This window comes from Puma concolor, chromosome C2 (genome assembly GCF_028749965.1).
Source record: "Puma concolor isolate L17-30 chromosome C2, mPumCon1.1.hap2, whole genome shotgun sequence".
NCBI classification, from domain to species: Eukaryota; Metazoa; Chordata; class Mammalia; order Carnivora; family Felidae; genus Puma; species Puma concolor.
Genome location: NC_141675.1, coordinates 55,401,366 through 55,412,833, shown reverse-complemented (window position 1 = coordinate 55,412,833; position 11,468 = coordinate 55,401,366). Strand labels below are relative to the sequence as shown.

At 39.2% G+C, this 11,468-nt stretch overlaps 1 pseudogene; it reads left to right on the top strand.

The window, feature by feature from the left end:
* The first annotated feature begins 1,179 nt into the window (after positions 1-1,179).
* Positions 1,180-2,155, top strand: LOC112849470 (small ribosomal subunit protein uS2 pseudogene; annotated as a pseudogene).
* Positions 2,156-11,468: the final 9,313 nt, after the last annotated feature.

Here is an 11,468-nt window from a genome sequence, read left to right as displayed (position 1 = left end):
ATATCAAATCTTGTGACTCAAGAGTTTTTATAGACTTCATGTCCAGCCCCTGCTTCCCACCCTGGAGAATGGTGAGTGGTGAGTGGGACTAAAAGTTCCAATCCTCTAATCACTTGTTTTCTCTGGTGACCAGCTATCTCCTGATGCTATCTAGGGGTCCCACCCTAAGTCACCTTGCTAACATAAATTCCCAGCATATCCAAAAGGACTTATTATGAATAATAAGTCACTTGTATTACTCAAGGAATTCCAAGGGTTTAAGGAGCTCTGTTCTCCACCTCCACCCTCTACCACACATGGTGTGCATAAAACCTACACTTCCTGGGAATAGTTCCTGGTGCACTGGAGGGGAACCAAGGGTCTAACCTCCCTCTCTGAATATTGACTTCACGATCCCCTCTGTTTTCAATACCATACTTTAATTCTTAGTATCTCTGAAATGTGAGTCCTTCAGGGATTCTGGAGGGAAAACAGGTTCATTTCTTGATTCTCAGCCAGTCTTTAGCTTATTTTGACCGACAGAATATGGTAGAAGTAATGCTGTGTGACTTCTGAGTTTCAGCTTCAAGAGATGTTGCAGCTTCTGCTCTCTTCCTCTTGGAACCCCGCCCTGACACTGCCATGTAAGAAGACTAGTGTGACCTACGGGAGAAAGAAAGGCCACCTAGAGGAGAACTGAGGCCCCAGTTAACTGCCAGATATGGGAATAAAGGCATCAAGAACCAGCTATTCTGTAGCCAACATGCGAACTGATCACAAATGTGTGACTGAGCCCAGACAAACCCACATGGAGCAGAGAAAAAACACCACAGCTAAGCACTATTCAAAGTGCCAGCCCACAGAATTGCAAAAAAAAATAAATGGTTATTTTAAAATGCCAGGTGATGGGGCGCCTGGGTGGCGCAGTCGGTTAAGCGTCCGACTTCAGCCAGGTCACGATCTCGCGGTCCGTGAGTTCGAGCCCCGCATCAGGCTCTGGGCTGATGGCTCAGAGCCTGGAGCCTGCTTCCGATTCTGTGTCTCCCTCTCTCTCTGCCCCTCCCCCGTTCATGCTCTGTCTCTCTCTGTCCCAAAAATAAATAAACGTTGGAAAAAAAAAACAAAAAAAACAAAAAAAAATGCCAGGTGATTTATAGTAAAAGTTAACTGATACAGCCTTTTGCGCTACCCAGAGAGGGGTCCGTATGGTGTTGTTTTGTGTTCCTGTTGTAAGTTAAAGGGAAACTTTCACAATGTCTGGAGCCCTTGATGTCCTATAAATGAAGGAGAAGGATGTCCTCAAATTACTTGCAGCAGGAACTCACTAAGGTGGCACCAAACTTGACTTCCAAGTGGAATAGTACATCTACAGAAGGAAAAGTGATGGTATCTACAACATAAATCTGAAGGGAACCTGGGAGAAGCTTCTGCTGGCAGCTCAAGCCATTACTGCCATTGAAAGTCCAGCTGATGTCAGTGTCATATCATTTAAGAATACTGGCCAGTGAGCTGTGCTGAAGTTTGCTGCTTCTGTTAGAGCCACTCTTATTGCTGGCCACTTTGCTACCCAGATCCAGGCAGCCTTCCAGGAGCCAAGACTTCTGGTGGTTACTGATCCCAGGGCTGACCACCAGCCTCTCACAGAGGTATCTTATGTTGACCCGCCTACTACTGCTCTGTGTAACACAGACTCTCCTCTGCGCTACATGGACACTGTCATCCCATGCAACAGCAAGGGAGCTCACTCAGTGGGTCTGATGTGGTGGATGCTGGCCCAGATAGTTCTGCGCATGCAAGGTACCATTTCCCATGAATACACATAGGAGGTCATACCTTAGCTCTACTTCTAATGGGATCCTGAAGAGATTGAAAAGGAAGAGCAGGCCAACACTGAAAAGGCTGTGACCAAGGAGGAATTTCTAGGTGAATGGACTACTCCAGCTCCTGAGTTCATCGCTACTCACCCAGAAGTTCGGACTGGTCTGAAGGCGTGCAGGTGCCTCTGTGCCTGTTCAGCAGTTCCCCACTGAAGACTGGGGTGTTGAGCTTGCCAGTGAAGACCGGTCTGCAGCTTCCACTGCTCAGGTCACTGAATGGGCAGGAACAACCACTGAGTAGTCTTAAGCTGTTCTTCTACAAAGGCAAACAAAATGGAAATGAAGTTGACAGAAAATAAACAGTTTCTAATAAAATAAAATAAAAGTTAACTGATACAATGGCAAGGTATAATGTTCTCTGCAGCTTACCTTCAAATGTTTTAGAAAAGAAACTACACACACACACACACACACACACACACAGACACACACTTTTGAGAGAGTATATATATATATGTGTGTGTGTATATATATATATATATACACACACATATATATATATAAATATTTGAGAGAAGTAAAGCAAATATACCAAAATATTAGTGATTAGTAAATTTAGGTGAAAGGTATATGGGTACTCACTATACTATCCTTTCCATCTTTATGTACATTTACAACTATTAAATTAAAATTTCAGGGGAAATAAAATTTAAAATACAGAAGAAAACAATAGTGACAAAATGTTGACAATTGTTGAAGTCAAATAATGGATATGCAGAAATTCATAATATCAATCTTTGTTGATGTTTGACATTTTCACAATAAAAAGTTTTAAATTATACAGCAGGTATGATTGCCATATAGTGGATTAAAATTTGGTTCAAATTTTAAAGGGAGCCAAGGTCAAAAGGGAGCCAAGAAGAATCCCAACGAACAGGCCTTGCAGGGCTCCCCCCAGTTTACAGCACTCATTCCTTAACTGTAACATTCCATTTCTCCTTGACTTGCCACTCTTCATCAAACCTAGCATAAAAGTACACAAGTCTAGTTATTTCTCTGGGTCTTTATTTCCTTATGAAGGCTCCCATACCACATAAAACTTACATTAAATAAATATTTAAGCTTGTCTTTTTTTTTTCAAGTTTCCTAGTTCAATACAACAGAATTGAATTGCTTCCGTTACCTCAACTAGACTCTCTCAATTTTGTAAAGTTATAGACCCTCTATGTTATCTGTCTGCTTTCCAACCAACCCTCTGCATCCTTTCTAGTGCAATAGACCCATAAAAAGACTGAAAATGGCAAACCATCACTGCGCTGACTTCTGCTGCACTTAGGACAGGGACATGTGACCCCATTCTGGTCCCATTCCTCTGTTTTAGTAGGCAGTTTACTTGGGTGGAACCAAACTTCAAACTTTGTCTTCCCTGCAGTGGGTGTACATCTGAAATCACTATTCAATTTTTTTTTTTTTTAAGCCTTACCTGGGCTGCTCAGCTAGCCTTCGCCATGTATGCATGGTTTAGGGCCCAACCAGAGATTTGGGCAGAGTTCATACACAGAATTTGGGGTTCCCCTCTCAGGCTTTCTCCTTTCCAGGATGTTCCCCTTTGTTGTCCTGCTGTTGTGGTCCCTCTGAACTCTGTCCTCTGGTTCTTCAAGCCAATACACTTATCTCTGTGCACAGGGGTTTTAGCTACCCCTTCTAGGGCTTGTCCTCAAGCTGAGAGTCTTTAAAAATGGAGAAACTCACTCAGTGCAATTTTCCTCTTCCAACTGTAGACCCAATTTCTACCTGCTTCTAGTTTCCAATACCTCTAGTTGTTTATTTTTGCCCAGAGTTTATAGGTGTCATATGCAGGAGGATTGGACTGGGAGAGGCTATTTCACATGTACTTTGCAATTCTCTTTCAGAAGACAAAAGAAATACAACGGACTCACCATTTACTGAATACAAATTGCTTAATCTTGCTTTTAACAAAATATTCCAATTCTTTAAAGAATTGCTAATATTAAATGTGTTAATCTTTGTTTATAGGCTAATGAAGAATGCCCATTGTGTACCATATGTAAAACAGATAAAACTATTGATTTTTTCCTATATATAAAAGTAAGTATTGTTAGCGATCAATTGTCTTCCACTTGGATTGACATTACTAATTTAGAGTCTTGCTCAACATTTTATTATCAATAGCAGCCCAGGAAAGTCTGACCACTTATTAAGTTTTTAAAATAAACTTAAAAAAAAATTGTTTTTAATGTTTATTTTTGAGAGAGAGAGAGAGAGGCAGAGAGTGAGTAGGGAATGGGCAGAGGGAAAGAGACACAGAATCTGAAGCAGGCTCCAGGTTCTGAGCTGTCAGCACAGAGCCCAATGCGGGACTCAAAATCACAATCCACGAGACCATGACCTGGAGTTGGACACTTAACCAACTGAGCCACCCAGGCATCCTGAAGATACACTTTATACAATGAGTAATGTATACAGTTAATGGAACCATTCTCTTTGCAGTTTAATTGGGAAAGAATATTTTCCAGGTCAAAATTAGGATGCAATAAATCTTACCCAACAGACCTATCAGAAAAACAAAGTATTCTGTATGATTCTTTTCAATAGCCAGTAATCAATAGGTCCAAAAAGGTAGCTATAAGAAGAGCAATACACAGGGTAGAAATAGCAGAACATGAGCCAACCTGGAAGAGGCTAAAGATGTCATCTTCTCTCATTTTCCAACAATTCAAAAGGTAGCTCTTGTCATGTAATTATGCATTAATAATATTCTTTAGGGGTGCCTGGGTGGCTCAGTCAGTTGGGTGTCTGACTTCAGCTCAGGTCATGATTTCATGGCTCATGAGTTCAAGCCCCACGTCAGACTCTGTGCTGACAGCTCAGAGCCTAGAGCCTGCTTCAGATTCTGTTTCCCTCTTCCTCAGCCCCTCCCCCACTAATGCTCTGTCTCTCTCCATCTCTCAAAAAATGAATGAAAGTTAAAAAAATAAAAAATAAAATGAAGTAATATTCTTGAGATTATGACAATAGATGCACATTTTACATGAGCAGCTATACTAAATAGAGTAACAAACATTATGAGAGTGAAGAGTAAAGGTCAAAAGTAGAGTACATTTGTTTTGGGCCCTGCAAGTTGCTGACATTCCTGAGGTGATGATGATAGACCCCCAGCTTTCCTGGCCCTTATGATGATGAATCAGTGCTAACCAACTGACAGATGACCTTTTCTACATGGCTTCCACTTACTGTTTTTGCAGCTGGTTAAACAGCTGTGTCGTAACACCAGCCACTGTGAATCCACAGGAAAGTGATTATAGGCACAGGAGAAATGTCTTTCTTGGAAATTTAAACTAGTTTGTCTGTATGAATGAGAACCCTTGATGAGAAGACTTTAAACACTGTAGTTGTCTGATGATGTAGGGCCAGAGCTAGCCTCTTTATAGAAACCATGCATTATGTATCCAACACCTGGAAGTATGTGTAACATGAGCTTCTGAACATTTCTTCCAGTAGATAGAGGTTTTGTCCACAAAATAATAACTTTGCAGTCTATACACTCAGCTTCCCTCTCATCTCTTGATACCCGGGAAATGACTACAGTTCACAGATGTATTTTATTCCATTTGCAAGTGTTTAAGACAAATGAAACAATATTTTATTTATTTAAAAAAATTTTTTTAACATTTATTCAGTCTTCAGAGACAAAGTATGAGTGGGGGAGGGGCAGAGAGAGAGGGAGACACAGAATCCGAAGCAGTCTACAAGCTCCAAGTTGTCAACACAGAGCCCGATGTGGGGCTCAAACCCATGGACTGTGAGATCATGACCTGAGCTGAAGTTGGATGCTTAACTGACTGCCACCCGGGCACCCCAACAATATTTTAAAATATGAAGAGTTTGGGGGTGCCCAAGTGGCTCAGTCGCTTAAGGGCCCAACTCTTAAACTTGGCTCAGGTCATGATCTCAGATTCATGAGATCAAGACCCGTGTTGGCCTCTGCTGGCAGCATGGAGCCTGCTTGGAACTCTCCTGCTCTCTCTGCCCCTCCTCTGCTCACATTCTGCCTCTCTCAAAATAAATAAATAAACTTTAAAAAATATAAAATATGGAGAGTTTTCTCTCAAAAATTCTTTAAAAACATAAATAAAAACCAAGATTTCCATCTTCTCTTGAAGCTAGAAGAATCTGGTAACCCAGCATTGAAAGCCTGCGTGAGGACACTGAGGTGAGTTGAGTATTTGTGGCTCCTGGAGGACCTGAGCTCCCCATTTAGCTCACCCCATTCATCTTCTTGACGTGCTCAGCCCCTAAAGGAATTGAGTTTGAGATCTAGGCCTTAGACAATTAAAATACTATCTTGTAACCATTATTCACCAGAGGATGCAAAGATGAAGTTGTTACTGATAAGGCTCAGTGGCCTTTGAAAAATAGTCCCAAATATGGCAGATTATAGAGTAACCACACTTTAATCAAACCCCTACAGAGAATATGTAGGCTTTCCTAAAGTGACTTTTTAGCATACAAGCCAGAAACTATTTTGGGGGGATTCATCTATATACAGGTTTTTAGAGAATAGTTGAATACTTTATTGATGTAATTTATGTTTATTGTAAGATCCAGTAATGTATTTTTGCCAATCATATATTTCCAATATGAAGTGAAAGTAGAAACGTCTGTAACCTCTAACTTACAAGTGATGAGAGAATTTGGGGAAATTTAAAATAAGAACTGAAAGTTATCAAAACATAAAAAAATTGAGCTTGTCCGGGTGCCTGGGTGGCTCAGTCAGTTGAGCGTCTGTCTTTGGCTCAAGTCATGATCTCACAGCTTGTGAGTTTGAGCCCCACATCGGGCTATGTGCTGATAGTTCAGAGCCTGGAGCCTGCTTCAGATTCTGCATCTCCCTCTCTCTATCCCTCCCCCACTCACACTCTGTCTCTCTCTCTCAAAAATAAACATTAATTTTTTTTTTTTTTAAAAATTGAGCTTGTCAACAGAATAGGTACAATCTATATGAAAGAAGTTACTTCCTGACCAAAGTTCTGATAGAACAAGCTAATAATGATAATCTGTATTATTCATTTGCTCTCATGTAGTCATCAAGACGCTCTTTTTTTTCTGTGTGAGAGAGAGAGTGCACGTGAATGGGGAAAAGGGGCAGAAGGGAAGAGAGAGAGAGAGAGAGGGAGGGAGAGAAAGAGAGAGAGAGAATCTTAAGCAGGCTCCATGCTTAGCGTGATGTGGGGCCTGATCCCACGACCCTGGGATAACGACCTGAGACAAAATCAAGAGTAGGATGGTCAACCAAATGAGCCACCCAGGTGCTCCATCAAGACAATCTTATGATATGCTATCTATTAACACATAAAAAATTACCCCAAAACTTAGAAGCTTAAAACAGCAAGCAAGCATTTACTTTTGATTAAATTAGATTTGGGAAACCTACAATTACCAAACTAAAATACTGATATGTACCTTCCCTTCCATTTGTTCAGATGGTAGCTTGTACAAAAATCCTCCTTAATATACACAAAAGAATATATGGAAGATAAGTTTTTAAAATGCAATATCATACTAGAAATAGGAATGTTTTCCATGTGAACTGCTCCCCCCACCTACCACAAACCTGTTCTCAAAGTGGATCCACATCCTTGTTGGCAAGCTGAGAGCTTCACTGTTCTCTTTACTTTCCTTCTTTCCCTTGCTGTACTTTTTTCTCTATTTCCCTCATTCCCTCTTCAAACAAATCTAATTTTAAAATATTGCTTGAATTTTACGAACCCAATTTTGTTCTCGGGATATTCTTCGCGAATTAGAAAATAAAATGTATTCTATTTTTATAGCAACATTTTGGAGGAAATTAAAACCACACTATAACAAAACACACGCACACACATGCAAACCCTGAGAAATTGCTATTATATTCTTCTATAATGCAAATTAAATAGTTGACTTCAGTACACATAGAACATCTGCTAACCCAAATTAAAATGAACAGGGAACTAAATTAGAATTGCTTTTTCCATCTAATCATAAAGAGGATAAAATATATTATGAACCAGTTATTCTCAATGTTTTAAGACATTGCCTATTAGTCGGCTTAGTACAGAAAATTGAAGCAATAACTAAATAGTATCCTGGGGACCTGAAAGAGTTAATGACTGTGGCTGCCTAAGTGCTTAATTAACAGCTGAGTAGAGTTACCAGGCAACTCTAATTTAGGAATAACAACAACAGGTACAGATTTATTCTCAATCCCAAACCAATATTGGCCATAGTCCTTTCTCTGGAGTTGAACTATTTTATGCTTTCTTGTTTTAATTACCTGTTTTCAAATTTATTATCTCACTATGCATATTATAAAACAGCAGGCAACAGAAAACTATGAAAGAAAATAATTTTTAAGAACATCTCATTCTCAAAAATTTGAAAATGGTCATTTGAATGCCTGGCAGAAAGAGACAAAATATAATGCCCATTTTTGTATGGAGAATAGCCCATTACCAGTTTCTCTCTCCCCTACTGTGGCTCTCCCCATTGACTCATGTAATTACCATTGAAGATGACAAGATTTTCTTGATCATGGTGACCTGACTTCTTAAACTTTTTTTTTTTTTTCACCATCAAAGAAGAAACAGTATCCTGCTCTTTTCAGTAGTACATATATCAATATTGGAGCAAATCTCAAAAATGGGATTTTTTGACCCCAACTCAAAATGACATGAGAACTACTAAAATACTCCACATTTTTTCATTACTAAAAATTAAATGAATGGTTTGTAACAGTAGGAATTATTTTCAATTGTGTATAACAGGAAACCTAACAAACGTTTAAACAAATTATGGTGTTATTTTTTTTTTTTTATTCTTCCAAGGAGCTGTCAAAGATCCAATTAGCTTTCTGCTCTAGCATCTCTAGTATGTAGCTATGATTCTCATGAACCCCTCTTATACCAAGATGGCTCTTCTCCTTCCACCATGCATATATAGTCTAGGAAGAAATAATGAGGGGGGAAAAAGACAAAAGACATGCACCAGCTTAGTACATAATAAAATGAAGAACAGAGGCACCTGGCTGGCTTAGTCAGTAGAGTATGTGACTTTTGATCTTAGGGTTGTAAGGTCGAGCCTCATGTTGGGTGTAGAGATTACTTAAACAAAAAAATCTTTAAGGGGCGCCTGGGTGGCGCAGTTGGTTAAGCGTCCGACTTCAGCCAGGTCACGATCTCACGGTCCGTGAGTTCGAGCCCTGCGTCAGGCTCTGGGCTGATGGCTCAGAGCCTGGAGCCTGTTTCCGATTCTGTGTCTCCCTCTCTCTCTGCCCCTCCCCCGTTCATGCTCTGTCTCTCTCTGTCCCAAAAAAATAAATAAACGTTGAAAAAAAAAAAAATTAAAAAAAAAAATCTTTAAAAAAAATAAAAATAAAATGAAGAATAAAGATGACCTGTCCAATAATTGATGTTTCTGTGGGAGCTTGCAATAGCAGTTAGTATATATTTAGTGCTTACCACACTCTAGGTATTAATGTAGGTGCTTTCCATATAGTAACTCATTTAATTTTCATAATAATCCTTTGGGATATTCACTGTTTGTTTGTTTGCTTCTGTGAGAGGCTGGGGGTCAGCCCTGCTATCAGTAACCTCCTGAAGACACCAGGGAGGCTGCCTGGATCTGGTTAGCAAATGTTCCAGGAGTGAAGCGGCCCACAAAAGGAGGGGCTCCAGTGGCAGCAGCCAACTTCAACAAAGTCTACAGGCCAGTGTTCCTGAAAAATATGTTCATACCACCTGGTTTTTAAATGGTAACAATGGCATGAGCAGCCAGCAGAAGCTTCTTCCAGGTTCTCTTCAGATTTATGATGCAGATGCCATCACTCTTCCTTCTGCAGATGTACTGTTCCATTTGGAAGTCAAAGTCGGTGCCACCTAAGTGGGTTCCTGCTGCAAGCAGTTTGAGGACATCTTTCTCTTTCATTTGCAGGACATCAAGGGCTCCAGACATTGTGAAGGTTTCCCTCTGAGTTACAATGAGAATACATTCTCCTCCTTCAGAGAGGAGAAAACAGAGGTGTGAAAATAAGCCATTTACCCAGGATAAATAGAAAATAAGCTGAAGATTCAAGTCTCAAATGCATGTGTTAGTAACAATCTATAGTCTTAGCACCTATGCTACAATGCCTTCCATTAGAGTGACCAAGGTTACTGGGTTTAGCACAGAGAGCCGTGAGTTCTAGTATACCCCTCAGTCCCAGGCACACTGGCATGGTTGGTAACTATTATATTTCATAGCAGAAACATTTTCAATGTTAAAACTAACACATAATTTTAAAGAACAATAAAAACATAATGACTACAAATCCTTAATGGTTTTCATAGTCTTTTGTCTTAATTTTAGAAGATATCTGAATAAGATAACTGAAGAAACAGTTATCCAAAGTTGACATTTCTTTAAGTTTTGCTTCATTTATTTTTTCTTCTTACATAAATGTGAGTTTTCTTATGGTCACAGAAAAGACAGTTTAGAAGTTACTTGGGTTTTAAAACTGAATAATCAGTTTATTATTTACAGAATCTAATTTCATTCCTTAAGCATTTAACTTCAGCTTACAAATCTCATTATGCCATTATAAGTCTAGCAGATTTGTACTTTCACTTTTAATGACCTTCAATTCATATTTGGTCACACTCTCAAATGCAGTCAATTAATTTTTTTTAAATGTTTTAAAGATTTTTGTTTAATCTTCATTTATTTTTGAGAGAGACAGAGACAGAGCAAGAGCAGGGGAGGGGCAGAGAGAGAGGGAGACACAGAATCTGAAGCAGGCTCCAGGCTCTAAACTGTCAGCACAGAGCCCAATGCAGGGCTTGAACTCATGGACCATGAGATCATGACCTGAGACAAAGTTGGACGCTTAACCGACAGAGCCACTCAGGTGCCCTTTTTTTTTAATCTTTATTTATTTTTGAAAGAGACAGAGACAGAGTGAGAGCGGGGGAGGGGCATAGAGAGAGGGAGACACAGAATCTGAGTTTATTTGAAATGTTTTAAACAGGGTTTATAAATTTAATATGTTGCCTTTAAGTCCTTCGATTGTCTGTAATACAAACCTTCTCAAGTAATTAAATCATTCTTATGAACTAAATTAGTTAAACTTAAAAATATGGTAAAACTTAAGGTCCACTAAATGTTCTAATACTATTATATACACAGTAAAATTTCTACTTAAATTAATACATTTAAATCAATTACTCAATTCTACATTTTAAATTGGAATCACAAGGCTACATTGTTAACCTAATAAATCTGTTAAATATTATAATTTATAATGCTAAATATACAGATTCTTTAGCAAAAGAAGATATTAATATGATGTTCTGGCTTCAACTATTTCTGCTATTAATTCTATAACTTTTATGGGCATTAAAAATGATATCTGGTTTGAATTTTGGGTATCGCTCTCTGGTATTTTATAACAATTTTAGTCATAACTCTTAAATTTTTTTTTTAACATTTATACATTTTTTGAGAGACAGAGAGAGAGCAAAAGCAGGGGAGGGGCTGAGAGAGGGGGAGACACAGAATCCGAGGCAGGCTCCAGGCTCTGAGCTGTCAGCACAGAGCCCAACAAGGAGCCTGAACCCATGAAACGTGAGCCAAAGTTGC